Raw genomic sequence first — 26,809 nt, forward strand, 5'->3', positions numbered from 1 at the left:
TATATTGTCTTTTTATTAATTAAAAAACGCCCAACTCAGTAACCGAATGTCTACGACCATACCACGTTGACAACACCGGTTCTCGTCCGATCACCGCAGTTAAACAACGTCGGGCCTGGTTAGTACTTGGATGGGAGACCGCCTGGGAATACCTGGTGTCGTAGACCTATGTTTAACTTTTTTTAAATTATACTAAACAAAGTTTATTTTACCTTTCCATTATGTGTTTCTTGAACAGAAGTGTGTGCAAATACCAAAGTCATGGTTTCAGCAGCTGCTAATTTGAATCCTAGAAAATGTTCTATAATAAATTCCAAAAGTATTAGGTTATAGGATATATGTGTTTGTAGAGATTAAGACAGTGACTATAAGATCTCTATAATCTTGAACCGCAAGTTAACGAATGTCTACAACCATACCAGGTTGCCTGGGAATATCTGGTGTCGTACACCTGTGTTTATCTTTTTAATAATCCTAAAATATAGTCTTTTTTAAATGTTTACATTTTGACAAAATGTGTTTATACTGTTGATGATAGTATAAGTAAATAAATTCAAACTGTAACCGAAGTTAATCGAAAGTTTTTCAACTAAACTGCCTTGAAAACAACGGTTCTCGTCCGATCATTGAAGTTAAACAAGTTGTTGTTCAAAGACATGTTTGTTGTTGTATGTTGCTGCTGTGGTGACCGTACAAACGTCACTGTACTACGCGGGCGTCCACTTGTGTGCGCGTTTGCTTCTTAGCAACAAAGCGGCCTGAAGCTTTTGTACATGCCGCTATTGTGTTATGCTTCTTTGTACAGTGTTATTGTTTCTTTTATATTGTCTTTTTATTAATTAAAAAACGCCCAACTCAGTAACCGAATGTCTACGACCATACCACGTTGACAACACCGGTTCTCGTCCGATCACCGCAGTTAAACAACGTCGGGCCTGGTTAGTACTTGGATGGGAGACCGCCTGGGAATACCTGGTGTCGTAGACCTATGTTTAACTTTTTTTAAATTATACTAAACAAAGTTTATTTTACCTTTCCATTATGTGTTTCTTGAACAGAAGTGTGTGCAAATACCAAAGTCATGGTTTCAGCAGCTGCTAATTTGAATCCTAGAAAATGTTCTATAATAAATTCCAAAAGTATTAGGTTATAGGATATATGTGTTTGTAGAGATTAAGACAGTGACTATAAGATCTCTATAATCTTGAACCGCAAGTTAACGAATGTCTACAACCATACCAGGTTGCCTGGGAATATCTGGTGTCGTACACCTGTGTTTATCTTTTTAATAATCCTAAAATATAGTCTTTTTTAAATGTTTACATTTTGACAAAATGTGTTTATACTGTTGATGATAGTATAAGTAAATAAATTCAAACTGTAACCGAAGTTAATCGAAAGTTTTTCAACTAAACTGCCTTGAAAACAACGGTTCTCGTCCGATCATTGAAGTTAAACAAGTTGTTGTTCAAAGACATGTTTGTTGTTGTATGTTGCTGCTGTGCTGACCGTACAAACGTCACTGTACTACGCGGGCGTCCACTTGTGTGCGCGTTTGCTTCTTAGCAACAAAGCGGCCTGAAGCTTTTGTACATGCCGCTATTGTGTTATGCTTCTTTGTACAGTGTTATTGTTTCTTTTATATTGTCTTTTTATTAATTAAAAAACGCCCAACTCAGTAACCGAATGTCTACGACCATACCACGTTGACAACACCGGTTCTCGTCCGATCACCGCAGTTAAACAACGTCGGGCCTGGTTAGTACTTAAAATTATACTAAACAAAGTTTATTTTACCTTTCAATTATGTGTTTCTTGAACAGAAGTGTGTGCAAATACCAAAGTCATGGTTTCAGCAGCTGCTAATTTGAATCCTAGAAAATGTTCTATAATAAATTCCAAAAGTATTAGGTTATAGGATATATGTGTTTGTAGAGATTAAGACAGTGACTATAAGATCTCTATAATCTTGAACCGCAAGTTAACGAATGTCTACAACCATACCACGTTGAAAACACCGGTTCTCGTCCGATCACCGCAGTTAAACAACGTCATTTTTTCAACTAAACTGCCTTGAAAACAACGGTTCTCGTCCGATCATTGAAGTTAAACAAGTTGTTGTTCAAAGACATGTTTGTTGTTGTATGTTGCTGCTGTGGTGACCGTACAAACGTCACTGTACTACGCGGGCGTCCACTTGTGTGCGCGTTTGCTTCTTAGCAACAAAGCGGCCTGAAGCTTTTGTACATGCCGCTATTGTGTTATGCTTCTTTGTACAGTGTTATTGTTTCTTTTATATTGTCTTTTTATTAATTAAAAAACTCCCAACTCAGTAACCGAATGTCTACGACCATACCACGTTGACAACACCGGTTCTCGTCCGATCACCGCAGTTAAACAACGTCGGGCCTGGTTAGTACTTAAAATTATACTAAACAAAGTTTATTTTACCTTTCAATTATGTGTTTCTTGAACAGAAGTGTGTGCAAATACCAAAGTCATGGTTTCAGCAGCTGCTAATTTGAATCCTAGAAAATGTTCTATAATAAATTCCAAAAGTATTAGGTTATAGGATATATGTGTTTGTAGAGATTAAGACAGTGACTATAAGATCTCTATAATCTTGAACCGCAAGTTAACGAATGTCTACAACCATACCACGTTGAAAACACCGGTTCTCGTCCGATCACCGCAGTTAAACAACGTCGGGCCTGGTTAGTACTTGGATGGGAGACCGCCTGGGAATACCTGGTGTCGTAGACCTATGTTTAACTTTTTTAAATTATACTAAACAAAATTTGTTTTACCTTTCAATTATGTTTTTATGACAGTAACAATAAGATCTATCTAAGGTATAATCTTGAACCGCAAGTAACCGAATGTCTACAACCATACCACGTTGAAAACACCGGTTCTCGTCCGATCACCGCAGTTAAACAACGTCGGGCCTGGTTAGTACTTGGATGGGAGACCGCCTGGGAATACCTGGTGTCGTAGACCTATGTTTAACTTTTTTCAAAATTATACTAAACAAAGTTTATTTTACCTTTCAATTATGTTTTTATGACAGTAACTATAAGATCTATCTAAGGTATAATCTTGAACCGCAAGTAACCGAATGTCTACAACCGTACCAGGTTGCCTGGGAATATCTGGTGTCGTACACCTGTGTTTATCTTTTTAATAATCCTAAAATATAGTCTTTTTTAAATGTTTACATTTTGACAAAATGTGTTTATACTGTTGATGATAGTATAAGTAAATAAATTCAAACTGTAACCGAAGTTAATCGAAAGTTTTTCAACTAAACTGCCTTGAAAACAACGGTTCTCGTCCGATCATTGAAGTTAAACAAGTTGTTGTTCAAAGACATGTTTGTTGTTGTATGTTGCTGCTGTGCTGACCGTACAAACGTCACTGTACTACGCGGGCGTCCACTTGTGTGCGCGTTTGCTTCTTAGCAACAAAGCGGCCTGAAGCTTTTGTACATGCCGCTATTGTGTTATGCTTCTTTGTACAGTGTTATTGTTTCTTTTATATTGTCTTTTTATTAATTAAAAAACGCCCAACTCAGTAACCGAATGTCTACGACCATACCACGTTGACAACACCGGTTCTCGTCCGATCACCGCAGTTAAACAACGTCGGGCCTGGTTAGTACTTGGATGGGAGACCGCCTGGGAATACCTGGTGTCGTAGACCTATGTTTAACTTTTTTTAAATTATACTAAACAAAGTTTATTTTACCTTTCCATTATGTGTTTCTTGAACAGAAGTGTGTGCAAATACCAAAGTCATGGTTTCAGCAGCTGCTAATTTGAATCCTAGAAAATGTTCTATAATAAATTCCAAAAGTATTAGGTTATAGGATATATGTGTTTGTAGAGATTAAGACAGTGACTATAAGATCTCTATAATCTTGAACCGCAAGTTAACGAATGTCTACAACCATACCAGGTTGCCTGGGAATATCTGGTGTCGTACACCTGTGTTTATCTTTTTAATAATCCTAAAATATAGTCTTTTTTAAATGTTTACATTTTGACAAAATGTGTTTATACTGTTGATGATAGTATAAGTAAATAAATTCAAACTGTAACCGAAGTTAATCGAAAGTTTTTCAACTAAACTGCCTTGAAAACAACGGTTCTCGTCCGATCATTGAAGTTAAACAAGTTGTTGTTCAAAGACATGTTTGTTGTTGTATGTTGCTGCTGTGGTGACCGTACAAACGTCACTGTACTACGCGGGCGTCCACTTGTGTGCGCGTTTGCTTCTTAGCAACAAAGCGGCCTGAAGCTTTTGTACATGCCGCTATTGTGTTATGCTTCTTTGTACAGTGTTATTGTTTCTTTTATATTGTCTTTTTATTAATTAAAAAACGCCCAACTCAGTAACCGAATGTCTACGACCATACCACGTTGACAACACCGGTTCTCGTCCGATCACCGCAGTTAAACAACGTCGGGCCTGGTTAGTACTTAAAATTATACTAAACAAAGTTTATTTTACCTTTCAATTATGTGTTTCTTGAACAGAAGTGTGTGCAAATACCAAAGTCATGGTTTCAGCAGCTGCTAATTTGAATCCTAGAAAATGTTCTATAATAAATTCCAAAAGTATTAGGTTATAGGATATATGTGTTTGTAGAGATTAAGACAGTGACTATAAGATCTCTATAATCTTGAACCGCAAGTTAACGAATGTCTACAACCATACCACGTTGAAAACACCGGTTCTCGTCCGATCACCGCAGTTAAACAACGTCGGGCCTGGTTAGTACTTAAAATTATACTAAACAAAGTTTATTTTACCTTTCAATTATGTGTTTCTTGAACAGAAGTGTGTGCAAATACCAAAGTCATGGTTTCAGCAGCTGCTAATTTGAATCCTAGAAAATGTTCTATAATAAATTCCAAAAGTATTAGGTTATAGGATATATGTGTTTGTAGAGATTAAGACAGTGACTATAAGATCTCTATAATCTTGAACCGCAAGTTAACGAATGTCTACAACCATACCACGTTGAAAACACCGGTTCTCGTCCGATCACCGCAGTTAAACAACGTCGGGCCTGGTTAGTACTTGGATGGGAGACCGCCTGGGAATACCTGGTGTCGTAGACCTATGTTTAACTTTTTTAAATTATACTAAACAAAATTTGTTTTACCTTTCAATTATGTTTTTATGACAGTAACAATAAGATCTATCTAAGGTATAATCTTGAACCGCAAGTAACCGAATGTCTACAACCATACCACGTTGAAAACACCGGTTCTCGTCCGATCACCGCAGTTAAACAACGTCGGGCCTGGTTAGTACTTGGATGGGAGACCGCCTGGGAATACCTGGTGTCGTAGACCTATGTTTAACTTTTTTTTAAATTATACTAAACAAAGTTTATTTTACCTTTCAATTATGTTTTTATGACAGTAACTATAAGATCTATCTAAGGTATAATCTTGAACCGCAAGTAACCGAATGTCTACAACCGTACCAGGTTGCCTGGGAATATCTGGTGTCGTACACCTGTGTTTATCTTTTTAATAATCCTAAAATATAGTCTTTTTTAAATGTTTACATTTTGACAAAATGTGTTTATACTGTTGATGATAGTATAAGTAAATAAATTCAAACTGTAACCGAAGTTAATCGAAAGTTTTTCAACTAAACTGCCTTGAAAACAACGGTTCTCGTCCGATCATTGAAGTTAAACAAGTTGTTGTTCAAAGACATGTTTGTTGTTGTATGTTGCTGCTGTGGTGACCGTACAAACGTCACTGTACTACGCGGGCGTCCACTTGTGTGCGCGTTTGCTTCTTAGCAACAAAGCGGCCTGAAGCTTTTGTACATGCCGCTATTGTGTTATGCTTCTTTGTACAGTGTTATTGTTTCTTTTATATTGTCTTTTTATTAATTAAAAAACGCCCAACTCAGTAACCGAATGTCTACGACCATACCACGTTGACAACACCGGTTCTCGTCCGATCACCGCAGTTAAACAACGTCGGGCCTGGTTAGTACTTGGATGGGAGACCGCCTGGGAATACCTGGTGTCGTAGACCTATGTTTAACTTTTTTTAAATTATACTAAACAAAGTTTATTTTACCTTTCCATTATGTGTTTCTTGAACAGAAGTGTGTGCAAATACCAAAGTCATGGTTTCAGCAGCTGCTAATTTGAATCCTAGAAAATGTTCTATAATAAATTCCAAAAGTATTAGGTTATAGGATATATGTGTTTGTAGAGATTAAGACAGTGACTATAAGATCTCTATAATCTTGAACCGCAAGTTAACGAATGTCTACAACCATACCAGGTTGCCTGGGAATATCTGGTGTCGTACACCTGTGTTTATCTTTTTAATAATCCTAAAATATAGTCTTTTTTAAATGTTTACATTTTGACAAAATGTGTTTATACTGTTGATGATAGTATAAGTAAATAAATTCAAACTGTAACCGAAGTTAATCGAAAGTTTTTCAACTAAACTGCCTTGAAAACAACGGTTCTCGTCCGATCATTGAAGTTAAACAAGTTGTTGTTCAAAGACATGTTTGTTGTTGTATGTTGCTGCTGTGGTGACCGTACAAACGTCACTGTACTACGCGGGCGTCCACTTGTGTGCGCGTTTGCTTCTTAGCAACAAAGCGGCCTGAAGCTTTTGTACATGCCGCTATTGTGTTATGCTTCTTTGTACAGTGTTATTGTTTCTTTTATATTGTCTTTTTATTAATTAAAAAACGCCCAACTCAGTAACCGAATGTCTACGACCATACCACGTTGACAACACCGGTTCTCGTCCGATCACCGCAGTTAAACAACGTCGGGCCTGGTTAGTACTTGGATGGGAGACCGCCTGGGAATACCTGGTGTCGTAGACCTATGTTTAACTTTTTTTAAATTATACTAAACAAAGTTTATTTTACCTTTCCATTATGTGTTTCTTGAACAGAAGTGTGTGCAAATACCAAAGTCATGGTTTCAGCAGCTGCTAATTTGAATCCTAGAAAATGTTCTATAATAAATTCCAAAAGTATTAGGTTATAGGATATATGTGTTTGTAGAGATTAAGACAGTGACTATAAGATCTCTATAATCTTGAACCGCAAGTTAACGAATGTCTACAACCATACCAGGTTGCCTGGGAATATCTGGTGTCGTACACCTGTGTTTATCTTTTTAATAATCCTAAAATATAGTCTTTTTTAAATGTTTACATTTTGACAAAATGTGTTTATACTGTTGATGATAGTATAAGTAAATAAATTCAAACTGTAACCGAAGTTAATCGAAAGTTTTTCAACTAAACTGCCTTGAAAACAACGGTTCTCGTCCGATCATTGAAGTTAAACAAGTTGTTGTTCAAAGACATGTTTGTTGTTGTATGTTGCTGCTGTGGTGACCGTACAAACGTCACTGTACTACGCGGGCGTCCACTTGTGTGCGCGTTTGCTTCTTAGCAACAAAGCGGCCTGAAGCTTTTGTACATGCCGCTATTGTGTTATGCTTCTTTGTACAGTGTTATTGTTTCTTTTATATTGTCTTTTTATTAATTAAAAAACGCCCAACTCAGTAACCGAATGTCTACGACCATACCACGTTGACAACACCGGTTCTCGTCCGATCACCGCAGTTAAACAACGTCGGGCCTGGTTAGTACTTAAAATTATACTAAACAAAGTTTATTTTACCTTTCAATTATGTGTTTCTTGAACAGAAGTGTGTGCAAATACCAAAGTCATGGTTTCAGCAGCTGCTAATTTGAATCCTAGAAAATGTTCTATAATAAATTCCAAAAGTATTAGGTTATAGGATATATGTGTTTGTAGAGATTAAGACAGTGACTATAAGATCTCTATAATCTTGAACCGCAAGTTAACGAATGTCTACAACCATACCACGTTGAAAACACCGGTTCTCGTCCGATCACCGCAGTTAAACAACGTCGGGCCTGGTTAGTACTTGGATGGGAGACCGCCTGGGAATACCTGGTGTCGTAGACCTATGTTTAACTTTTTTAAATTATACTAAACAAAATTTGTTTTACCTTTCAATTATGTTTTTATGACAGTAACAATAAGATCTATCTAAGGTATAATCTTGAACCGCAAGTAACCGAATGTCTACAACCATACCACGTTGAAAACACCGGTTCTCGTCCGATCACCGCAGTTAAACAACGTCGGGCCTGGTTAGTACTTGGATGGGAGACCGCCTGGGAATACCTGGTGTCGTAGACCTATGTTTAACTTTTTTTAAAATTATACTAAACAAAGTTTATTTTACCTTTCAATTATGTTTTTATGACAGTAACTATAAGATCTATCTAAGGTATAATCTTGAACCGCAAGTAACCGAATGTCTACAACCGTACCAGGTTGCCTGGGAATATCTGGTGTCGTACACCTGTGTTTATCTTTTTAATAATCCTAAAATATAGTCTTTTTTAAATGTTTACATTTTGACAAAATGTGTTTATACTGTTGATGATAGTATAAGTAAATAAATTCAAACTGTAACCGAAGTTAATCGAAAGTTTTTCAACTAAACTGCCTTGAAAACAACGGTTCTCGTCCGATCATTGAAGTTAAACAAGTTGTTGTTCAAAGACATGTTTGTTGTTGTATGTTGCTGCTGTGCTGACCGTACAAACGTCACTGTACTACGCGGGCGTCCACTTGTGTGCGCGTTTGCTTCTTAGCAACAAAGCGGCCTGAAGCTTTTGTACATGCCGCTATTGTGTTATGCTTCTTTGTACAGTGTTATTGTTTCTTTTATATTGTCTTTTTATTAATTAAAAAACGCCCAACTCAGTAACCGAATGTCTACGACCATACCACGTTGACAACACCGGTTCTCGTCCGATCACCGCAGTTAAACAACGTCGGGCCTGGTTAGTACTTGGATGGGAGACCGCCTGGGAATACCTGGTGTCGTAGACCTATGTTTAACTTTTTTTAAATTATACTAAACAAAGTTTATTTTACCTTTCCATTATGTGTTTCTTGAACAGAAGTGTGTGCAAATACCAAAGTCATGGTTTCAGCAGCTGCTAATTTGAATCCTAGAAAATGTTCTATAATAAATTCCAAAAGTATTAGGTTATAGGATATATGTGTTTGTAGAGATTAAGACAGTGACTATAAGATCTCTATAATCTTGAACCGCAAGTTAACGAATGTCTACAACCATACCAGGTTGCCTGGGAATATCTGGTGTCGTACACCTGTGTTTATCTTTTTAATAATCCTAAAATATAGTCTTTTTTAAATGTTTACATTTTGACAAAATGTGTTTATACTGTTGATGATAGTATAAGTAAATAAATTCAAACTGTAACCGAAGTTAATCGAAAGTTTTTCAACTAAACTGCCTTGAAAACAACGGTTCTCGTCCGATCATTGAAGTTAAACAAGTTGTTGTTCAAAGACATGTTTGTTGTTGTATGTTGCTGCTGTGGTGACCGTACAAACGTCACTGTACTACGCGGGCGTCCACTTGTGTGCGCGTTTGCTTCTTAGCAACAAAGCGGCCTGAAGCTTTTGTACATGCCGCTATTGTGTTATGCTTCTTTGTACAGTGTTATTGTTTCTTTTATATTGTCTTTTTATTAATTAAAAAACGCCCAACTCAGTAACCGAATGTCTACGACCATACCACGTTGACAACACCGGTTCTCGTCCGATCACCGCAGTTAAACAACGTCGGGCCTGGTTAGTACTTAAAATTATACTAAACAAAGTTTATTTTACCTTTCAATTATGTGTTTCTTGAACAGAAGTGTGTGCAAATACCAAAGTCATGGTTTCAGCAGCTGCTAATTTGAATCCTAGAAAATGTTCTATAATAAATTCCAAAAGTATTAGGTTATAGGATATATGTGTTTGTAGAGATTAAGACAGTGACTATAAGATCTCTATAATCTTGAACCGCAAGTTAACGAATGTCTACAACCATACCACGTTGAAAACACCGGTTCTCGTCCGATCACCGCAGTTAAACAACGTCGGGCCTGGTTAGTACTTGGATGGGAGACCGCCTGGGAATACCTGGTGTCGTAGACCTATGTTTAACTTTTTTTAAAATTATACTAAACAAAGTTTATTTTACCTTTCAATTATGTTTTTATGACAGTAACTATAAGATCTATCTAAGGTATAATCTTGAACCGCAAGTAACCGAATGTCTACAACCGTACCAGGTTGCCTGGGAATATCTGGTGTCGTACACCTGTGTTTATCTTTTTAATAATCCTAAAATATAGTCTTTTTTAAATGTTTACATTTTGACAAAATGTGTTTATACTGTTGATGATAGTATAAGTAAATAAATTCAAACTGTAACCGAAGTTAATCGAAAGTTTTTCAACTAAACTGCCTTGAAAACAACGGTTCTCGTCCGATCATTGAAGTTAAACAAGTTGTTGTTCAAAGACATGTTTGTTGTTGTATGTTGCTGCTGTGGTGACCGTACAAACGTCACTGTACTACGCGGGCGTCCACTTGTGTGCGCGTTTGCTTCTTAGCAACAAAGCGGCCTGAAGCTTTTGTACATGCCGCTATTGTGTTATGCTTCTTTGTACAGTGTTATTGTTTCTTTTATATTGTCTTTTTATTAATTAAAAAACGCCCAACTCAGTAACCGAATGTCTACGACCATACCACGTTGACAACACCGGTTCTCGTCCGATCACCGCAGTTAAACAACGTCGGGCCTGGTTAGTACTTGGATGGGAGACCGCCTGGGAATACCTGGTGTCGTAGACCTATGTTTAACTTTTTTAAATTATACTAAACAAAATTTGTTTTACCTTTCAATTATGTTTTTATGACAGTAACAATAAGATCTATCTAAGGTATAATCTTGAACCGCAAGTAACCGAATGTCTACAACCATACCACGTTGAAAACACCGGTTCTCGTCCGATCACCGCAGTTAAACAACGTCGGGCCTGGTTAGTACTAGGATGGGAGACCGCCTGGGAATACCTGGTGTCGTAGACCTATGTTTAACTTTTTTTTAAATTATACTAAACAAAGTTTATTTTACCTTTCAATTATGTGTTTCTTGAACAGAAGTGTGTGCAAATACCAAAGTCATGGTTTCAGCAGCTGCTAATTTGAATCCTAGAAAATGTTCTATAATAAATTCCAAAAGTATTAGGTTATAGGATATAATGTGTTTGTAGAGATTAAGACAGTGACTATAAGATCTCTATAATCTTGAACCGCAAGTTAGCGAATGTCTACAACCATACCACGTTGAAAACACCGGTTCTCGTCCGATCACCGCAGTTAAACAACGTCGGGCCTGGTTAGTACTTGGATGGGAGACCGCCTGGGAATACCTGGTGTCGTAGACCTATGTTTAACTTTTTTAAATTATACTAAACAAAATTTGTTTTACCTTTCAATTATGTTTTTATGACAGTAACAATAAGATCTATCTAAGGTATAATCTTGAACCGCAAGTAACCGAATGTCTACAACCATACCACGTTGAAAACACCGGTTCTCGTCCGATCACCGCAGTTAAACAACGTCGGGCCTGGTTAGTACTTGGATGGGAGACCGCCTGGGAATACCTGGTGTCGTAGACCTATGTTTAACTTTTTTTAAAATTATACTAAACAAAGTTTATTTTACCTTTCAATTATGTTTTTATGACAGTAACTATAAGATCTATCTAAGGTATAATCTTGAACCGCAAGTAACCGAATGTCTACAACCGTACCAGGTTGCCTGGGAATATCTGGTGTCGTACACCTGTGTTTATCTTTTTAATAATCCTAAAATATAGTCTTTTTTAAATGTTTAGATTTTGACAAAATGTGTTTATACTGTTGATGATAGTATAAGTAAATAAATTCAAACTGTAACCGAAGTTAATCGAAAGTTTTTCAACTAAACTGCCTTGAAAACAACGGTTCTCGTCCGATCATTGAAGTTAAACAAGTTGTTGTTCAAAGACATGTTTGTTGTTGTATGTTGCTGCTGTGGTGACCGTACAAACGTCACTGTACTACGCGGGCGTCCACTTGTGTGCGCGTTTGCTTCTTAGCAACAAAGCGGCCTGAAGCTTTTGTACATGCCGCTATTGTGTTATGCTTCTTTGTACAGTGTTATTGTTTCTTTTATATTGTCTTTTTATTAATTAAAAAACGCCCAACTCAGTAACCGAATGTCTACGACCATACCACGTTGACAACACCGGTTCTCGTCCGATCACCGCAGTTAAACAACGTCGGGCCTGGTTAGTACTTGGATGGGAGACCGCCTGGGAATACCTGGTGTCGTAGACCTATGTTTAACTTTTTTAAATTATACTAAACAAAATTTGTTTTACCTTTCAATTATGTTTTTATGACAGTAACAATAAGATCTATCTAAGGTATAATCTTGAACCGCAAGTAACCGAATGTCTACAACCATACCACGTTGAAAACACCGGTTCTCGTCCGATCACCGCAGTTAAACAACGTCGGGCCTGGTTAGTACTAGGATGGGAGACCGCCTGGGAATACCTGGTGTCGTAGACCTATGTTTAACTTTTTTTTAAATTATACTAAACAAAGTTTATTTTACCTTTCAATTATGTGTTTCTTGAACAGAAGTGTGTGCAAATACCAAAGTCATGGTTTCAGCAGCTGCTAATTTGAATCCTAGAAAATGTTCTATAATAAATTCCAAAAGTATTAGGTTATAGGATATAATGTGTTTGTAGAGATTAAGACAGTGACTATAAGATCTCTATAATCTTGAACCGCAAGTTAGCGAATGTCTACAACCATACCACGTTGAAAACACCGGTTCTCGTCCGATCACCGCAGTTAAACAACGTCGGGCCTGGTTAGTACTTGGATGGGAGACCGCCTGGGAATACCTGGTGTCGTAGACCTATGTTTAACTTTTTTAAATTATACTAAACAAAATTTGTTTTACCTTTCAATTATGTTTTTATGACAGTAACAATAAGATCTATCTAAGGTATAATCTTGAACCGCAAGTAACCGAATGTCTACAACCATACCACGTTGAAAACACCGGTTCTCGTCCGATCACCGCAGTTAAACAACGTCGGGCCTGGTTAGTACTTGGATGGGAGACCGCCTGGGAATACCTGGTGTCGTAGACCTATGTTTAACTTTTTTTAAAATTATACTAAACAAAGTTTATTTTACCTTTCAATTATGTTTTTATGACAGTAACTATAAGATCTATCTAAGGTATAATCTTGAACCGCAAGTAACCGAATGTCTACAACCGTACCAGGTTGCCTGGGAATATCTGGTGTCGTACACCTGTGTTTATCTTTTTAATAATCCTAAAATATAGTCTTTTTTAAATGTTTAGATTTTGACAAAATGTGTTTATACTGTTGATGATAGTATAAGTAAATAAATTCAAACTGTAACCGAAGTTAATCGAAAGTTTTTCAACTAAACTGCCTTGAAAACAACGGTTCTCGTCCGATCATTGAAGTTAAACAAGTTGTTGTTCAAAGACATGTTTGTTGTTGTATGTTGCTGCTGTGGTGACCGTACAAACGTCACTGTACTACGCGGGCGTCCACTTGTGTGCGCGTTTGCTTCTTAGCAACAAAGCGGCCTGAAGCTTTTGTACATGCCGCTATTGTGTTATGCTTCTTTGTACAGTGTTATTGTTTCTTTTATATTGTCTTTTTATTAATTAAAAAACGCCCAACTCAGTAACCGAATGTCTACGACCATACCACGTTGACAACACCGGTTCTCGTCCGATCACCGCAGTTAAACAACGTCGGGCCTGGTTAGTACTTGGATGGGAGACCGCCTGGGAATACCTGGTGTCGTAGACCTATGTTTAACTTTTTTAAAATTATACTAAACAAAGTTTATTTTACCTTTCCATTATGTGTTTCTTGAACAGAAGTGTGTGCAAATACCAAAGTCATGGTTTCAGCAGCTGCTAATTTGAATCCTAGAAAATGTTCTATAATAAATTCCAAAAGTATTAGGTTATAGGATATATGTGTTTGTAGAGATTAAGACAGTGACTATAAGATCTCTATAATCTTGAACCGCAAGTTAACGAATGTCTACAACCATACCAGGTTGCCTGGGAATATCTGGTGTCGTACACCTGTGTTTATCTTTTTAATAATCCTAAAATATAGTCTTTTTTAAATGTTTACATTTTGACAAAATGTGTTTATACTGTTGATGATAGTATAAGTAAATAAATTCAAACTGTAACCGAAGTTAATCGAAAGTTTTTCAACTAAACTGCCTTGAAAACAACGGTTCTCGTCCGATCATTGAAGTTAAACAAGTTGTTGTTCAAAGACATGTTTGTTGTTGTATGTTGCTGCTGTGGTGACCGTACAAACGTCACTGTACTACGCGGGCGTCCACTTGTGTGCGCGTTTGCTTCTTAGCAACAAAGCGGCCTGAAGCTTTTGTACATGCCGCTATTGTGTTATGCTTCTTTGTACAGTGTTATTGTTTCTTTTATATTGTCTTTTTATTAATTAAAAAACGCCCAACTCAGTAACCGAATGTCTACGACCATACCACGTTGACAACACCGGTTCTCGTCCGATCACCGCAGTTAAACAACGTCGGGCCTGGTTAGTACTTAAAATTATACTAAACAAAGTTTATTTTACCTTTCAATTATGTGTTTCTTGAACAGAAGTGTGTGCAAATACCAAAGTCATGGTTTCAGCAGCTGCTAATTTGAATCCTAGAAAATGTTCTATAATAAATTCCAAAAGTATTAGGTTATAGGATATATGTGTTTGTAGAGATTAAGACAGTGACTATAAGATCTCTATAATCTTGAACCGCAAGTTAACGAATGTCTACAACCATACCACGTTGAAAACACCGGTTCTCGTCCGATCACCGCAGTTAAACAACGTCGGGCCTGGTTAGTACTTGGATGGGAGACCGCCTGGGAATACCTGGTGTCGTAGACCTATGTTTAACTTTTTTAAATTATACTAAACAAAGTTTATTTTACCTTTCCATTATGTGTTTCTTGAACAGAAGTGTGTGCAAATACCAAAGTCATGGTTTCAGCAGCTGCTAATTTGAATCCTAGAAAATGTTCTATAATAAATTCCAAAAGTATTAGGTTATAGGATATATGTGTTTGTAGAGATTAAGACAGTGACTATAAGATCTCTATAATCTTGAACCGCAAGTTAACGAATGTCTACAACCATACCAGGTTGCCTGGGAATATCTGGTGTCGTACACCTGTGTTTATCTTTTTAATAATCCTAAAATATAGTCTTTTTTAAATGTTTACATTTTGACAAAATGTGTTTATACTGTTGATGATAGTATAAGTAAATAAATTCAAACTGTAACCGAAGTTAATCGAAAGTTTTTCAACTAAACTGCCTTGAAAACAACGGTTCTCGTCCGATCATTGAAGTTAAACAAGTTGTTGTTCAAAGACATGTTTGTTGTTGGATGTTGCTGCTGTGGTGACCGTACAAACGTCACTGTACTACGCGGGCGTCCACTTGTGTGCGCGTTTGCTTCTTAGCAACAAAGCGGCCTGAAGCTTTTGTACATGCCGCTATTGTGTTATGCTTCTTTGTACAGTGTTATTGTTTCTTTTATATTGTCTTTTTATTAATTAAAAAACGCCCAACTCAGTAACCGAATGTCTACGACCATACCACGTTGACAACACCGGTTCTCGTCCGATCACCGCAGTTAAACAACGTCGGGCCTGGTTAGTACTTAAAATTATACTAAACAAAGTTTATTTTACCTTTCAATTATGTGTTTCTTGAACAGAAGTGTGTGCAAATACCAAAGTCATGGTTTCAGCAGCTGCTAATTTGAATCCTAGAAAATGTTCTATAATAAATTCCAAAAGTATTAGGTTATAGGATATATGTGTTTGTAGAGATTAAGACAGTGACTATAAGATCTCTATAATCTTGAACCGCAAGTTAACGAATGTCTACAACCATACCACGTTGAAAACACCGGTTCTCGTCCGATCACCGCAGTTAAACAACGTCGGGCCTGGTTAGTACTTGGATGGGAGACCGCCTGGGAATACCTGGTGTCGTAGACCTATGTTTAACTTTTTTAAATTATACTAAACAAAATTTGTTTTACCTTTCAATTATGTTTTTATGACAGTAACAATAAGATCTATCTAAGGTATAATCTTGAACCGCAAGTAACCGAATGTCTACAACCATACCACGTTGAAAACACCGGTTCTCGTCCGATCACCGCAGTTAAACAACGTCGGGCCTGGTTAGTACTTGGATGGGAGACCGCCTGGGAATACCTGGTGTCGTAGACCTATGTTTAACTTTTTTTTAAATTATACTAAACAAAGTTTATTTTACCTTTCAATTATGTTTTTATGACAGTAACTATAAGATCTATCTAAGGTATAATCTTGAACCGCAAGTAACCGAATGTCTACAACCGTACCAGGTTGCCTGGGAATATCTGGTGTCGTACACCTGTGTTTATCTTTTTAATAATCCTAAAATATAGTCTTTTTTAAATGTTTACATTTTGACAAAATGTGTTTATACTGTTGATGATAGTATAAGTAAATAAATTCAAACTGTAACCGAAGTTAATCGAAAGTTTTTCAACTAAACTGCCTTGAAAACAACGGTTCTCGTCCGATCATTGAAGTTAAACAAGTTGTTGTTCAAAGACATGTTTGTTGTTGTATGTTGCTGCTGTGGTGACCGTACAAACGTCACTGTACTACGCGGGCGTCCACTTGTGTGCGCGTTTGCTTCTTAGCAACAAAGCGGCCTGAAGCTTTTGTACATGCCGCTATTGTGTTATGCTTCTTTGTACAGTGTTATTGTTTCTTTTATATTGTCTTTTTATTAATTAAAAAACGCCCAACTCAGTAACCGAATGTCTACGACCATACCACGTTGACAACACCGGTTCTCGTCCGATCACCGCAGTTAAACAACGTCGGGCCTGGTTAGTACTTGGATGGGAGACCGCCTGGGAATACCTGGTGTCGTAGACCTATGTTTAACTTTTTTAAATTATACTAAACAAAATTTGTTTTACCTTTCAATTATGTTTTTATGACAGTAACAATAAGATCTATCTAAGGTATAATCTTGAACCGCAAGTAACCGAATGTCTACAACCATACCACGTTGAAAACACCGGTTCTCGTCCGATCACCGCAGTTAAACAACGTCGGGCCTGGTTAGTACTTGGATGGGAGACCGCCTGGGAATACCTGGTGTCGTAGACCTATGTTTAACTTTTTTTAAATTATACTAAACAAAGTTTATTTTACCTTTCCATTATGTGTTTCTTGAACAGAAGTGTGTGCAAATACCAAAGTCATGGTTTCAGCAGCTGCTAATTTGAATCCTAGAAAATGTTCTATAATAAATTCCAAAAGTATTAGGTTATAGGATATATATGTTTGTAGAGATTAAGACAGTGACTATAAGTTCTCTATAATCTTGAACCGCAAGTTAACGAATGTCTACAACCATACCACGTTGAAAACACCGGTTCTCGTCCAATCACCGCAGTTAAACAACGTCGGGCCTGGTTAGTACTTGGATGGGAGACCGCCTGGGAATACCTGGTGTCGTAGACCTATGTTTAACTTTTTTTTAAATTATACTAAACAAAGTTTATTTTACCTTTCAATTATGTTTTTATGACAGTAACTATAAGATCTATCTAAGGTATAATCTTGAACCGCAAGTAACCGAATGTCTACAACCGTACCAGGTTGCCTGGGAATATCTGGTGTCGTACACCTGTGTTTATCTTTTTAATAATCCTAAAATATAGTCTTTTTTAAATGTTTAGATTTTGACAAAATGTGTTTATACTGTTGATGATAGTATAAGTAAATAAATTCAAACTGTAACCGAAGTTAATCGAAAGTTTTTCAACTAAACTGCCTTGAAAACACCGGTTCTCGTCCGATCACCGCAGTTAAACAACGTCGGGCCTGGTTAGTACTTGGATGGGAGACCGCCTGGGAATACCTGGTGTCGTAGACCTATGTTTAACTTTTTTTAAATTATACTAAACAAAGTTTATTTTACCTTTCCATTATGTGTTTCTTGAACAGAAGTGTGTGCAAATACCAAAGTCATGGTTTCAGCAGCTGCTAATTTGAATCCTAGAAAATGTTCTATAATAAATTCCAAAAGTATTAGGTTATAGGATATATGTGTTTGTAGAGATTAAGACAGTGACTATAAGATCTCTATAATCTTGAACCGCAAGTTAACGAATGTCTACAACCATACCAGGTTGCCTTGGATGGGAGACCGCCTGGGAATACCTGGTGTCGTAGACCTATGTTTAACTTTTTTTTAAATTATACTAAACAAAGTTTATTTTACCTTTCAATTATGTTTTTATGACAGTAACTATAAGATCTATCTAAGGTATAATCTTGAACCGCAAGTAACCGAATGTCTACAACCGTACCAGGTTGCCTGGGAATATCTGGTGTCGTACACCTGTGTTTATCTTTTTAATAATCCTAAAATATAGTCTTTTTTAAATGTTTACATTTTGACAAAATGTGTTTATACTGTTGATGATAGTATAAGTAAATAAATTCAAACTGTAACCGAAGTTAATCGAAAGTTTTTCAACTAAACTGCCTTGAAAACAACGGTTCTCGTCCGATCATTGAAGTTAAACAAGTTGTTGTTCAAAGACATGTTTGTTGTTGTATGTTGCTGCTGTGGTGACCGTACAAACGTCACTGTACTACGCGGGCGTCCACTTGTGTGCGCGTTTGCTTCTTAGCAACAAAGCGGCCTGAAGCTTTTGTACATGCCGCTATTGTGTTATGCTTCTTTGTACAGTGTTATTGTTTCTTTTATATTGTCTTTTTATTAATTAAAAAACGCCCAACTCAGTAACCGAATGTCTACGACCATACCACGTTGACAACACCGGTTCTCGTCCGATCACCGCAGTTAAACAACGTCGGGCCTGGTTAGTACTTGGATGGGAGACCGCCTGGGAATACCTGGTGTCGTAGACCTATGTTTAACTTTTTTTAAATTATACTAAACAAAGTTTATTTTACCTTTCCATTATGTGTTTCTTGAACAGAAGTGTGTGCAAATACCAAAGTCATGGTTTCAGCAGCTGCTAATTTGAATCCTAGAAAATGTTCTATAATAAATTCCAAAAGTATTAGGTTATAGGATATATGTGTTTGTAGAGATTAAGACAGTGACTATAAGATCTCTATAATCTTGAACCGCAAGTTAACGAATGTCTACAACCATACCAGGTTGCCTGGGAATATCTGGTGTCGTACACCTGTGTTTATCTTTTTAATAATCCTAAAATATAGTCTTTTTTAAATGTTTAGATTTTGACAAAATGTGTTTATACTGTTGATGATAGTATAAGTAAATAAATTCAAACTGTAACCGAAGTTAATCGAAAGTTTTTCAACTAAACTGCCTTGAAAACAACGGTTCTCGTCCGATCATTGAAGTTAAACAAGTTGTTGTTCAAAGACATGTTTGTTGTTGTATGTTGCTGCTGTGGTGACCGTACAAACGTCACTGTACTACGCGGGCGTCCACTTGTGTGCGCGTTTGCTTCTTAGCAACAAAGCGGCCTGAAGCTTTTGTACATGCCGCTATTGTGTTATGCTTCTTTGTACAGTGTTATTGTTTCTTTTATATTGTCTTTTTATTAATTAAAAAACGCCCAACTCAGTAACCGAATGTCTACGACCATACCACGTTGACAACACCGGTTCTCGTCCGATCACCGCAGTTAAACAACGTCGGGCCTGGTTAGTACTTGGATGGGAGACCGCCTGGGAATACCTGGTGTCGTAGACCTATGTTTAACTTTTTTTAAATTATACTAAACAAAGTTTATTTTACCTTTCCATTATGTGTTTCTTGAACAGAAGTGTGTGCAAATACCAAAGTCATGGTTTCAGCAGCTGCTAATTTGAATCCTAGAAAATGTTCTATAATAAATTCCAAAAGTATTAGGTTATAGGATATATGTGTTTGTAGAGATTAAGACAGTGACTATAAGATCTCTATAATCTTGAACCGCAAGTTAACGAATGTCTACAACCATACCAGGTTGCCTGGGAATATCTGGTGTCGTACACCTGTGTTTATCTTTTTAATAATCCTAAAATATAGTCTTTTTTAAATGTTTACATTTTGACAAAATGTGTTTATACTGTTGATGATAGTATAAGTAAATAAATTCAAACTGTAACCGAAGTTAATCGAAAGTTTTTCAACTAAACTGCCTTGAAAACAACGGTTCTCGTCCGATCATTGAAGTTAAACAAGTTGTTGTTCAAAGACATGTTTGTTGTTGTATGTTGCTGCTGTGGTGACCGTACAAACGTCACTGTACTACGCGGGCGTCCACTTGTGTGCGCGTTTGCTTCTTAGCAACAAAGCGGCCTGAAGCTTTTGTACATGCCGCTATTGTGTTATGCTTCTTTGTACAGTGTTATTGTTTCTTTTATATTGTCTTTTTATTAATTAAAAAACGCCCAACTCAGTAACCGAATGTCTACGACCATACCACGTTGACAACACCGGTTCTCGTCCGATCACCGCAGTTAAACAACGTCGGGCCTGGTTAGTACTTAAAATTATACTAAACAAAGTTTATTTTACCTTTCAATTATGTGTTTCTTGAACAGAAGTGTGTGCAAATACCAAAGTCATGGTTTCAGCAGCTGCTAATTTGAATCCTAGAAAATGTTCTATAATAAATTCCAAAAGTATTAGGTTATAGGATATATGTGTTTGTAGAGATTAAGACAGTGACTATAAGATCTCTATAATCTTGAACCGCAAGTTAACGAATGTCTACAACCATACCACGTTGAAAACACCGGTTCTCGTCCGATCACCGCAGTTAAACAACGTCGGGCCTGGTTAGTACTTGGATGGGAGACCGCCTGGGAATACCTGGTGTCGTAGACCTATGTTTAACTTTTTTAAATTATACTAAACAAAATTTGTTTTACCTTTCAATTATGTTTTTATGACAGTAACAATAAGATCTATCTAAGGTATAATCTTGAACCGCAAGTAACCGAATGTCTACAACCATACCACGTTGAAAACACCGGTTCTCGTCCGATCACCGCAGTTAAACAACGTCGGGCCTGGTTAGTACTTGGATGGGAGACCGCCTGGGAATACCTGGTGTCGTAGACCTATGTTTAACTTTTTTTAAAATTATACTAAACAAAGTTTATTTTACCTTTCAATTATGTTTTTATGACAGTAACTATAAGATCTATCTAAGGTATAATCTTGAACCGCAAGTAACCGAATGTCTACAACCGTACCAGGTTGCCTGGGAATATCTGGTGTCGTACACCTGTGTTTATCTTTTTAATAATCCTAAAATATAGTCTTTTTTAAATGTTTACATTTTGACAAAATGTGTTTATACTGTTGATGATAGTATAAGTAAATAAATTCAAACTGTAACCGAAGTTAATCGAAAGTTTTTCAACTAAACTGCCTTGAAAACAACGGTTCTCGTCCGATCATTGAAGTTAAACAAGTTGTTGTTCAAAGACATGTTTGTTGTTGTATGTTGCTGCTGTGGTGACCGTACAAACGTCACTGTACTACGCGGGCGTCCACTTGTGTGCGCGTTTGCTTCTTAGCAACAAAGCGGCCTGAAGCTTTTGTACATGCCGCTATTGTGTTATGCTTCTTTGTACAGTGTTATTGTTTCTTTTATATTGTCTTTTTATTAATTAAAAAACGCCCAACTCAGTAACCGAATGTCTACGACCATACCACGTTGACAACACCGGTTCTCGTCCGATCACCGCAGTTAAACAACGTCGGGCCTGGTTAGTACTTGGATGGGAGACCGCCTGGGAATACCTGGTGTCGTAGACCTATGTTTAACTTTTTTAAATTATACTAAACAAAATTTGTTTTACCTTTCAATTATGTTTTTATGACAGTAACAATAAGATCTATCTAAGGTATAATCTTGAACCGCAAGTAACCGAATGTCTACAACCATACCACGTTGAAAACACCGGTTCTCGTCCGATCACCGCAGTTAAACAACGTCGGGCCTGGTTAGTACTTGGATGGGAGACCGCCTGGGAATACCTGGTGTCGTAGACCTATGTTTAACTTTTTTTTAAATTATACTAAACAAAGTTTATTTTACCTTTCAATTATGTTTTTATGACAGTAACTATAAGATCTATCTAAGGTATAATCTTGAACCGCAAGTAACCGAATGTCTACAACCGTACCAGGTTGCCTGGGAATATCTGGTGTCGTACACCTGTGTTTATCTTTTTAATAATCCTAAAATATAGTCTTTTTTAAATGTTTAGATTTTGACAAAATGTGTTTATACTGTTGATGATAGTATAAGTAAATAAATTCAAACTGTAACCGAAGTTAATCGAAAGTTTTTCAACTAAACTGCCTTGAAAACAACGGTTCTCGTCCGATCATTGAAGTTAAACAAGTTGTTGTTCAAAGACATGTTTGTTGTTGTATGTTGCTGCTGTGGTGACCGTACAAACGTCACTGTACTACGCGGGCGTCCACTTGTGTGCGCGTTTGCTTCTTAGCAACAAAGCGGCCTGAAGCTTTTGTACATGCCGCTATTGTGTTATGCTTCTTTGTACAGTGTTATTGTTTCTTTTATATTGTCTTTTTATTAATTAAAAAACGCCCAACTCAGTAACCGAATGTCTACGACCATACCACGTTGACAACACCGGTTCTCGTCCGATCACCGCAGTTAAACAACGTCGGGCCTGGTTAGTACTTGGATGGGAGACCGCCTGGGAATACCTGGTGTCGTAGACCTATGTTTAACTTTTTTTAAATTATACTAAACAAAGTTTATTTTACCTTTCCATTATGTGTTTCTTGAACACAAGTGTGTGCAAATACCAAAGTCATGGTTTCAGCAGCTGCTAATTTGAATCCTAGAAAATGTTCTATAATAAATTCCAAAAGTATTAGGTTATAGGATATATATGTTTGTAGAGATTAAGACAGTGACTATAAGTTCTCTATAATCTTGAACCGCAAGTTAACGAATGTCTACAACCATACCACGTTGAAAACACCGGTTCTCGTCCGATCACCGCAGTTAAACAACGTCGGGCCTGGTTAGTACTTGGATGGGAGACCGCCTGGGAATACCTGGTGTCGTAGACCTATGTTTAACTTTTTTAAATTATACTAAACAAAATTTGTTTTACCTTTCAATTATGTTTTTATGACAGTAACAATAAGATCTATCTAAGGTATAATCTTGAACCGCAAGTAACCGAATGTCTACAACCATACAACGTTGAAAACACCGGTTCTCGTCCGATCACCGCAGTTAAACAACGTCGGGCCTGGTTAGTACTTGGATGGGAGACCGCCTGGGAATACCTGGTGTCGTAGACCTATGTTTAACTTTTTTTTAAATTATACTAAACAAAGTTTATTTTACCTTTCAATTATGTTTTTATGACAGTAACTATAAGATCTATCTAAGGTATAATCTTGAACCGCAAGTAACCGAATGTCTACAACCGTACCAGGTTGCCTGGGAATATCTGGTGTCGTACACCTGTGTTTATCTTTTTAATAATCCTAAAATATAGTCTTTTTTAAATGTTTAGATTTTGACAAAATGTGTTTATACTGTTGATGATAGTATAAGTAAATAAATTCAAACTGTAACCGAAGTTAATCGAAAGTTTTTCAACTAAACTGCCTTGAAAACACCGGTTCTCGTCCGATCACCGCAGTTAAACAACGTCGGGCCTGGTTAGTACTTGGATGGGAGACCGCCTGGGAATACCTGGTGTCGTAGACCTATGTTTAACTTTTTTTAAATTATACTAAACAAAGTTTATTTTACCTTTCCATTATGTGTTTCTTGAACAGAAGTGTGTGCAAATACCAAAGTCATGGTTTCAGCAGCTGCTAATTTGAATCCTAGAAAATGTTCTATAATAAATTCCAAAAGTATTAGGTTATAGGATATATGTGTTTGTAGAGATTAAGACAGTGACTATAAGATCTCTATAATCTTGAACCGCAAGTTAACGAATGTCTACAACCATACCAGGTTGCCTTGGATGGGAGACCGCCTGGGAATACCTGGTGTCGTAGACCTATGTTTAACTTTTTTTTAAATTATACTAAACAAAGTTTATTTTACCTTTCAATTATGTTTTTATGACAGTAACTATAAGATCTATCTAAGGTATAATCTTGAACCGCAAGTAACCGAATGTCTACAACCGTACCAGGTTGCCTGGGAATATCTGGTGTCGTACACCTGTGTTTATCTTTTTAATAATCCTAAAATATAGTCTTTTTTAAATGTTTACATTTTGACAAAATGTGTTTATACTGTTGATGATAGTATAAGTAAATAAATTCAAACTGTAACCGAAGTTAATCGAAAGTTTTTCAACTAAACTGCCTTGAAAACAACGGTTCTCGTCCGATCATTGAAGTTAAACAAGTTGTTGTTCAAAGACATGTTTGTTGTTGTATGTTGCTGCTGTGGTGACCGTACAAACGTCACTGTACTACGCGGGCGTCCACTTGTGTGCGCGTTTGCTTCTTAGCAACAAAGCGGCCTGAAGCTTTTGTACATGCCGCTATTGTGTTATGCTTCTTTGTACAGTGTTATTGTTTCTTTTATATTGTCTTTTTATTAATTAAAAAACGCCCAACTCAGTAACCGAATGTCTACGACCATACCACGTTGACAACACCGGTTCTCGTCCGATCACCGCAGTTAAACAACGTCGGGCCTGGTTAGTACTTGGATGGGAGACCGCCTGGGAATACCTGGTGTCGTAGACCTATGTTTAACTTTTTTAAATTATACTAAACAAAATTTGTTTTACCTTTCAATTATGTTTTTATGACAGTAACAATAAGATCTATCTAAGGTATAATCTTGAACCGCAAGTAACCGAATGTCTACAACCATACCACGTTGAAAACACCGGTTCTCGTCCGATCACCGCAGTTAAACAACGTCGGGCCTGGTTAGTACTAGGATGGGAGACCGCCTGGGAATACCTGGTGTCGTAGACCTATGTTTAACTTTTTTTTAAATTATACTAAACAAAGTTTATTTTACCTTTCAATTATGTGTTTCTTGAACAGAAGTGTGTGCAAATACCAAAGTCATGGTTTCAGCAGCTGCTAATTTGAATCCTAGAAAATGTTCTATAATAAATTCCAAAAGTATTAGGTTATAGGATATATGTGTTTGTAGAGATTAAGACAGTGACTATAAGATCTCTATAATCTTGAACCGCAAGTTAACGAATGTCTACAACCATACCAGGTTGCCTTGGATGGGAGACCGCCTGGGAATACCTGGTGTCGTAGACCTATGTTTAACTTTTTTTTAAATTATACTAAACAAAGTTTATTTTACCTTTCAATTATGTTTTTATGACAGTAACTATAAGATCTATCTAAGGTATAATCTTGAACCGCAAGTAACCGAATGTCTACAACCGTACCAGGTTGCCTGGGAATATCTGGTGTCGTACACCTGTGTTTATCTTTTTAATAATCCTAAAATATAGTCTTTTTTAAATGTTTACATTTTGACAAAATGTGTTTATACTGTTGATGATAGTATAAGTAAATAAATTCAAACTGTAACCGAAGTTAATCGAAAGTTTTTCAACTAAACTGCCTTGAAAACAACGGTTCTCGTCCGATCATTGAAGTTAAACAAGTTGTTGTTCAAAGACATGTTTGTTGTTGTATGTTGCTGCTGTGGTGACCGTACAAACGTCACTGTACTACGCGGGCGTCCACTTGTGTGCGCGTTTGCTTCTTAGCAACAAAGCGGCCTGAAGCTTTTGTACATGCCGCTATTGTGTTATGCTTCTTTGTACAGTGTTATTGTTTCTTTTATATTGTCTTTTTATTAATTAAAAAACGCCCAACTCAGTAACCGAATGTCTACGACCATACCACGTTGACAACACCGGTTCTCGTCCGATCACCGCAGTTAAACAACGTCGGGCCTGGTTAGTACTTGGATGGGAGACCGCCTGGGAATACCTGGTGTCGTAGACCTATGTTTAACTTTTTTAAATTATACTAAACAAAATTTGTTTTACCTTTCAATTATGTTTTTATGACAGTAACAATAAGATCTATCTAAGGTATAATCTTGAACCGCAAGTAACCGAATGTCTACAACCATACCACGTTGAAAACACCGGTTCTCGTCCGATCACCGCAGTTAAACAACGTCGGGCCTGGTTAGTACTAGGATGGGAGACCGCCTGGGAATACCTGGTGTCGTAGACCTATGTTTAACTTTTTTTTAAATTAAACTAAACAAAGTTTATTTTACCTTTCAATTATGTGTTTCTTGAACAGAAGTGTGTGCAAATACCAAAGTCATGGTTTCAGCAGCTGCTAATTTGAATCCTAGAAAATGTTCTATAATAAATTCCAAAAGTATTAGGTTATAGGATATAATGTGTTTGTAGAGATTAAGACAGTGACTATAAGATCTCTATAATCTTGAACCGCAAGTTAGCGAATGTCTACAACCATACCACGTTGAAAACACCGGTTCTCGTCCGATCACCGCAGTTAAACAACGTCGGGCCTGGTTAGTACTTGGATGGGAGACCGCCTGGGAATACCTGGTGTCGTAGACCTATGTTTAACTTTTTTAAATTATACTAAACAAAATTTGTTTTACCTTTCAATTATGTTTTTATGACAGTAACAATAAGATCTATCTAAGGTATAATCTTGAAC

The 26,809-nt window shown here is 36.9% G+C and overlaps 42 non-coding genes and 2 pseudogenes across 42 annotated transcripts; all 44 read left to right on the plus strand.

Moving 5' to 3' along the window:
* The first annotated feature begins 48 nt into the window (after positions 1 to 48).
* On the plus strand, positions 49 to 167 carry LOC144846773 (5S ribosomal RNA). The gene has a single exon (XR_013613358.1). It is a non-coding gene; the product is annotated as a 5S ribosomal RNA (ribosomal RNA).
* Positions 168 to 868: 701 nt separating this feature from the next.
* Positions 869 to 987, plus strand: LOC144846774 (5S ribosomal RNA). The gene has a single exon (XR_013613359.1). It is a non-coding gene; the product is annotated as a 5S ribosomal RNA (ribosomal RNA).
* A 1,657-nt stretch (positions 988 to 2,644) lies between these two features.
* LOC144846017 (5S ribosomal RNA) lies at positions 2,645 to 2,763 on the plus strand. Its single transcript, XR_013612652.1, has one exon. It is a non-coding gene; the product is annotated as a 5S ribosomal RNA (ribosomal RNA).
* Positions 2,764 to 2,881: 118 nt separating this feature from the next.
* Positions 2,882 to 3,000, plus strand: LOC144846018 (5S ribosomal RNA). Its single transcript, XR_013612653.1, has one exon. It is a non-coding gene; the product is annotated as a 5S ribosomal RNA (ribosomal RNA).
* A 583-nt stretch (positions 3,001 to 3,583) lies between these two features.
* Positions 3,584 to 3,702, plus strand: LOC144846776 (5S ribosomal RNA). Its single transcript, XR_013613361.1, has one exon. It is a non-coding gene; the product is annotated as a 5S ribosomal RNA (ribosomal RNA).
* A 1,305-nt stretch (positions 3,703 to 5,007) lies between these two features.
* On the plus strand, positions 5,008 to 5,126 carry LOC144846019 (5S ribosomal RNA). The gene has a single exon (XR_013612654.1). It is a non-coding gene; the product is annotated as a 5S ribosomal RNA (ribosomal RNA).
* Positions 5,127 to 5,244: 118 nt separating this feature from the next.
* LOC144846021 (5S ribosomal RNA) lies at positions 5,245 to 5,363 on the plus strand. The gene has a single exon (XR_013612656.1). It is a non-coding gene; the product is annotated as a 5S ribosomal RNA (ribosomal RNA).
* A 583-nt stretch (positions 5,364 to 5,946) lies between these two features.
* LOC144846777 (5S ribosomal RNA) lies at positions 5,947 to 6,065 on the plus strand. Its single transcript, XR_013613362.1, has one exon. It is a non-coding gene; the product is annotated as a 5S ribosomal RNA (ribosomal RNA).
* A 701-nt stretch (positions 6,066 to 6,766) lies between these two features.
* On the plus strand, positions 6,767 to 6,885 carry LOC144846778 (5S ribosomal RNA). Its single transcript, XR_013613363.1, has one exon. It is a non-coding gene; the product is annotated as a 5S ribosomal RNA (ribosomal RNA).
* Positions 6,886 to 7,888: 1,003 nt separating this feature from the next.
* On the plus strand, positions 7,889 to 8,007 carry LOC144846022 (5S ribosomal RNA). Its single transcript, XR_013612657.1, has one exon. It is a non-coding gene; the product is annotated as a 5S ribosomal RNA (ribosomal RNA).
* Positions 8,008 to 8,125: 118 nt separating this feature from the next.
* LOC144846023 (5S ribosomal RNA) lies at positions 8,126 to 8,244 on the plus strand. The gene has a single exon (XR_013612658.1). It is a non-coding gene; the product is annotated as a 5S ribosomal RNA (ribosomal RNA).
* Positions 8,245 to 8,827: 583 nt separating this feature from the next.
* LOC144846779 (5S ribosomal RNA) lies at positions 8,828 to 8,946 on the plus strand. The gene has a single exon (XR_013613364.1). It is a non-coding gene; the product is annotated as a 5S ribosomal RNA (ribosomal RNA).
* Positions 8,947 to 9,949: 1,003 nt separating this feature from the next.
* LOC144846024 (5S ribosomal RNA) lies at positions 9,950 to 10,068 on the plus strand. Its single transcript, XR_013612659.1, has one exon. It is a non-coding gene; the product is annotated as a 5S ribosomal RNA (ribosomal RNA).
* Positions 10,069 to 10,651: 583 nt separating this feature from the next.
* Positions 10,652 to 10,770, plus strand: LOC144846780 (5S ribosomal RNA). Its single transcript, XR_013613365.1, has one exon. It is a non-coding gene; the product is annotated as a 5S ribosomal RNA (ribosomal RNA).
* A 118-nt stretch (positions 10,771 to 10,888) lies between these two features.
* LOC144847048 (5S ribosomal RNA) lies at positions 10,889 to 11,007 on the plus strand. Its single transcript, XR_013613622.1, has one exon. It is a non-coding gene; the product is annotated as a 5S ribosomal RNA (ribosomal RNA).
* Positions 11,008 to 11,247: 240 nt separating this feature from the next.
* LOC144846025 (5S ribosomal RNA) lies at positions 11,248 to 11,366 on the plus strand. Its single transcript, XR_013612660.1, has one exon. It is a non-coding gene; the product is annotated as a 5S ribosomal RNA (ribosomal RNA).
* A 118-nt stretch (positions 11,367 to 11,484) lies between these two features.
* Positions 11,485 to 11,603, plus strand: LOC144846026 (5S ribosomal RNA). Its single transcript, XR_013612661.1, has one exon. It is a non-coding gene; the product is annotated as a 5S ribosomal RNA (ribosomal RNA).
* A 583-nt stretch (positions 11,604 to 12,186) lies between these two features.
* LOC144846781 (5S ribosomal RNA) lies at positions 12,187 to 12,305 on the plus strand. The gene has a single exon (XR_013613366.1). It is a non-coding gene; the product is annotated as a 5S ribosomal RNA (ribosomal RNA).
* Positions 12,306 to 12,423: 118 nt separating this feature from the next.
* On the plus strand, positions 12,424 to 12,542 carry LOC144847049 (5S ribosomal RNA). The gene has a single exon (XR_013613623.1). It is a non-coding gene; the product is annotated as a 5S ribosomal RNA (ribosomal RNA).
* A 240-nt stretch (positions 12,543 to 12,782) lies between these two features.
* Positions 12,783 to 12,901, plus strand: LOC144846027 (5S ribosomal RNA). Its single transcript, XR_013612662.1, has one exon. It is a non-coding gene; the product is annotated as a 5S ribosomal RNA (ribosomal RNA).
* A 118-nt stretch (positions 12,902 to 13,019) lies between these two features.
* On the plus strand, positions 13,020 to 13,138 carry LOC144846028 (5S ribosomal RNA). Its single transcript, XR_013612663.1, has one exon. It is a non-coding gene; the product is annotated as a 5S ribosomal RNA (ribosomal RNA).
* Positions 13,139 to 13,721: 583 nt separating this feature from the next.
* LOC144846784 (5S ribosomal RNA) lies at positions 13,722 to 13,840 on the plus strand. Its single transcript, XR_013613367.1, has one exon. It is a non-coding gene; the product is annotated as a 5S ribosomal RNA (ribosomal RNA).
* Positions 13,841 to 14,843: 1,003 nt separating this feature from the next.
* LOC144846029 (5S ribosomal RNA) lies at positions 14,844 to 14,962 on the plus strand. Its single transcript, XR_013612664.1, has one exon. It is a non-coding gene; the product is annotated as a 5S ribosomal RNA (ribosomal RNA).
* Positions 14,963 to 15,964: 1,002 nt separating this feature from the next.
* Positions 15,965 to 16,083, plus strand: LOC144846030 (5S ribosomal RNA). Its single transcript, XR_013612665.1, has one exon. It is a non-coding gene; the product is annotated as a 5S ribosomal RNA (ribosomal RNA).
* Positions 16,084 to 16,201: 118 nt separating this feature from the next.
* Positions 16,202 to 16,320, plus strand: LOC144846032 (5S ribosomal RNA). Its single transcript, XR_013612667.1, has one exon. It is a non-coding gene; the product is annotated as a 5S ribosomal RNA (ribosomal RNA).
* A 583-nt stretch (positions 16,321 to 16,903) lies between these two features.
* Positions 16,904 to 17,022, plus strand: LOC144846785 (5S ribosomal RNA). Its single transcript, XR_013613368.1, has one exon. It is a non-coding gene; the product is annotated as a 5S ribosomal RNA (ribosomal RNA).
* Positions 17,023 to 17,140: 118 nt separating this feature from the next.
* LOC144846033 (5S ribosomal RNA) lies at positions 17,141 to 17,259 on the plus strand. The gene has a single exon (XR_013612668.1). It is a non-coding gene; the product is annotated as a 5S ribosomal RNA (ribosomal RNA).
* A 238-nt stretch (positions 17,260 to 17,497) lies between these two features.
* LOC144846615 (5S ribosomal RNA) lies at positions 17,498 to 17,616 on the plus strand. Its single transcript, XR_013613226.1, has one exon. It is a non-coding gene; the product is annotated as a 5S ribosomal RNA (ribosomal RNA).
* A 296-nt stretch (positions 17,617 to 17,912) lies between these two features.
* Positions 17,913 to 18,031, plus strand: LOC144846681 (5S ribosomal RNA; annotated as a pseudogene).
* An 885-nt stretch (positions 18,032 to 18,916) lies between these two features.
* On the plus strand, positions 18,917 to 19,035 carry LOC144846786 (5S ribosomal RNA). Its single transcript, XR_013613369.1, has one exon. It is a non-coding gene; the product is annotated as a 5S ribosomal RNA (ribosomal RNA).
* Positions 19,036 to 19,736: 701 nt separating this feature from the next.
* LOC144846787 (5S ribosomal RNA) lies at positions 19,737 to 19,855 on the plus strand. Its single transcript, XR_013613370.1, has one exon. It is a non-coding gene; the product is annotated as a 5S ribosomal RNA (ribosomal RNA).
* Positions 19,856 to 20,858: 1,003 nt separating this feature from the next.
* LOC144846034 (5S ribosomal RNA) lies at positions 20,859 to 20,977 on the plus strand. The gene has a single exon (XR_013612669.1). It is a non-coding gene; the product is annotated as a 5S ribosomal RNA (ribosomal RNA).
* Positions 20,978 to 21,095: 118 nt separating this feature from the next.
* LOC144846036 (5S ribosomal RNA) lies at positions 21,096 to 21,214 on the plus strand. Its single transcript, XR_013612670.1, has one exon. It is a non-coding gene; the product is annotated as a 5S ribosomal RNA (ribosomal RNA).
* A 583-nt stretch (positions 21,215 to 21,797) lies between these two features.
* On the plus strand, positions 21,798 to 21,916 carry LOC144846789 (5S ribosomal RNA). The gene has a single exon (XR_013613372.1). It is a non-coding gene; the product is annotated as a 5S ribosomal RNA (ribosomal RNA).
* Positions 21,917 to 22,034: 118 nt separating this feature from the next.
* Positions 22,035 to 22,153, plus strand: LOC144846037 (5S ribosomal RNA). Its single transcript, XR_013612671.1, has one exon. It is a non-coding gene; the product is annotated as a 5S ribosomal RNA (ribosomal RNA).
* A 583-nt stretch (positions 22,154 to 22,736) lies between these two features.
* LOC144846790 (5S ribosomal RNA) lies at positions 22,737 to 22,855 on the plus strand. The gene has a single exon (XR_013613373.1). It is a non-coding gene; the product is annotated as a 5S ribosomal RNA (ribosomal RNA).
* A 238-nt stretch (positions 22,856 to 23,093) lies between these two features.
* Positions 23,094 to 23,212, plus strand: LOC144846039 (5S ribosomal RNA). Its single transcript, XR_013612673.1, has one exon. It is a non-coding gene; the product is annotated as a 5S ribosomal RNA (ribosomal RNA).
* A 118-nt stretch (positions 23,213 to 23,330) lies between these two features.
* LOC144846639 (5S ribosomal RNA) lies at positions 23,331 to 23,449 on the plus strand. The gene has a single exon (XR_013613250.1). It is a non-coding gene; the product is annotated as a 5S ribosomal RNA (ribosomal RNA).
* A 296-nt stretch (positions 23,450 to 23,745) lies between these two features.
* Positions 23,746 to 23,864, plus strand: LOC144846682 (5S ribosomal RNA; annotated as a pseudogene).
* An 885-nt stretch (positions 23,865 to 24,749) lies between these two features.
* On the plus strand, positions 24,750 to 24,868 carry LOC144846791 (5S ribosomal RNA). Its single transcript, XR_013613374.1, has one exon. It is a non-coding gene; the product is annotated as a 5S ribosomal RNA (ribosomal RNA).
* A 118-nt stretch (positions 24,869 to 24,986) lies between these two features.
* Positions 24,987 to 25,105, plus strand: LOC144847050 (5S ribosomal RNA). Its single transcript, XR_013613624.1, has one exon. It is a non-coding gene; the product is annotated as a 5S ribosomal RNA (ribosomal RNA).
* An 886-nt stretch (positions 25,106 to 25,991) lies between these two features.
* LOC144846792 (5S ribosomal RNA) lies at positions 25,992 to 26,110 on the plus strand. The gene has a single exon (XR_013613375.1). It is a non-coding gene; the product is annotated as a 5S ribosomal RNA (ribosomal RNA).
* A 118-nt stretch (positions 26,111 to 26,228) lies between these two features.
* On the plus strand, positions 26,229 to 26,347 carry LOC144847051 (5S ribosomal RNA). The gene has a single exon (XR_013613625.1). It is a non-coding gene; the product is annotated as a 5S ribosomal RNA (ribosomal RNA).
* Positions 26,348 to 26,587: 240 nt separating this feature from the next.
* LOC144846040 (5S ribosomal RNA) lies at positions 26,588 to 26,706 on the plus strand. Its single transcript, XR_013612674.1, has one exon. It is a non-coding gene; the product is annotated as a 5S ribosomal RNA (ribosomal RNA).
* Positions 26,707 to 26,809: the final 103 nt, after the last annotated feature.

Source organism: Antedon bifida, chromosome 6, assembly GCF_963402885.1.
Source record: "Antedon bifida chromosome 6, ecAntBifi1.1, whole genome shotgun sequence".
Lineage (NCBI taxonomy): Eukaryota > Metazoa > Echinodermata > Crinoidea > Comatulida > Antedonidae > Antedon > Antedon bifida.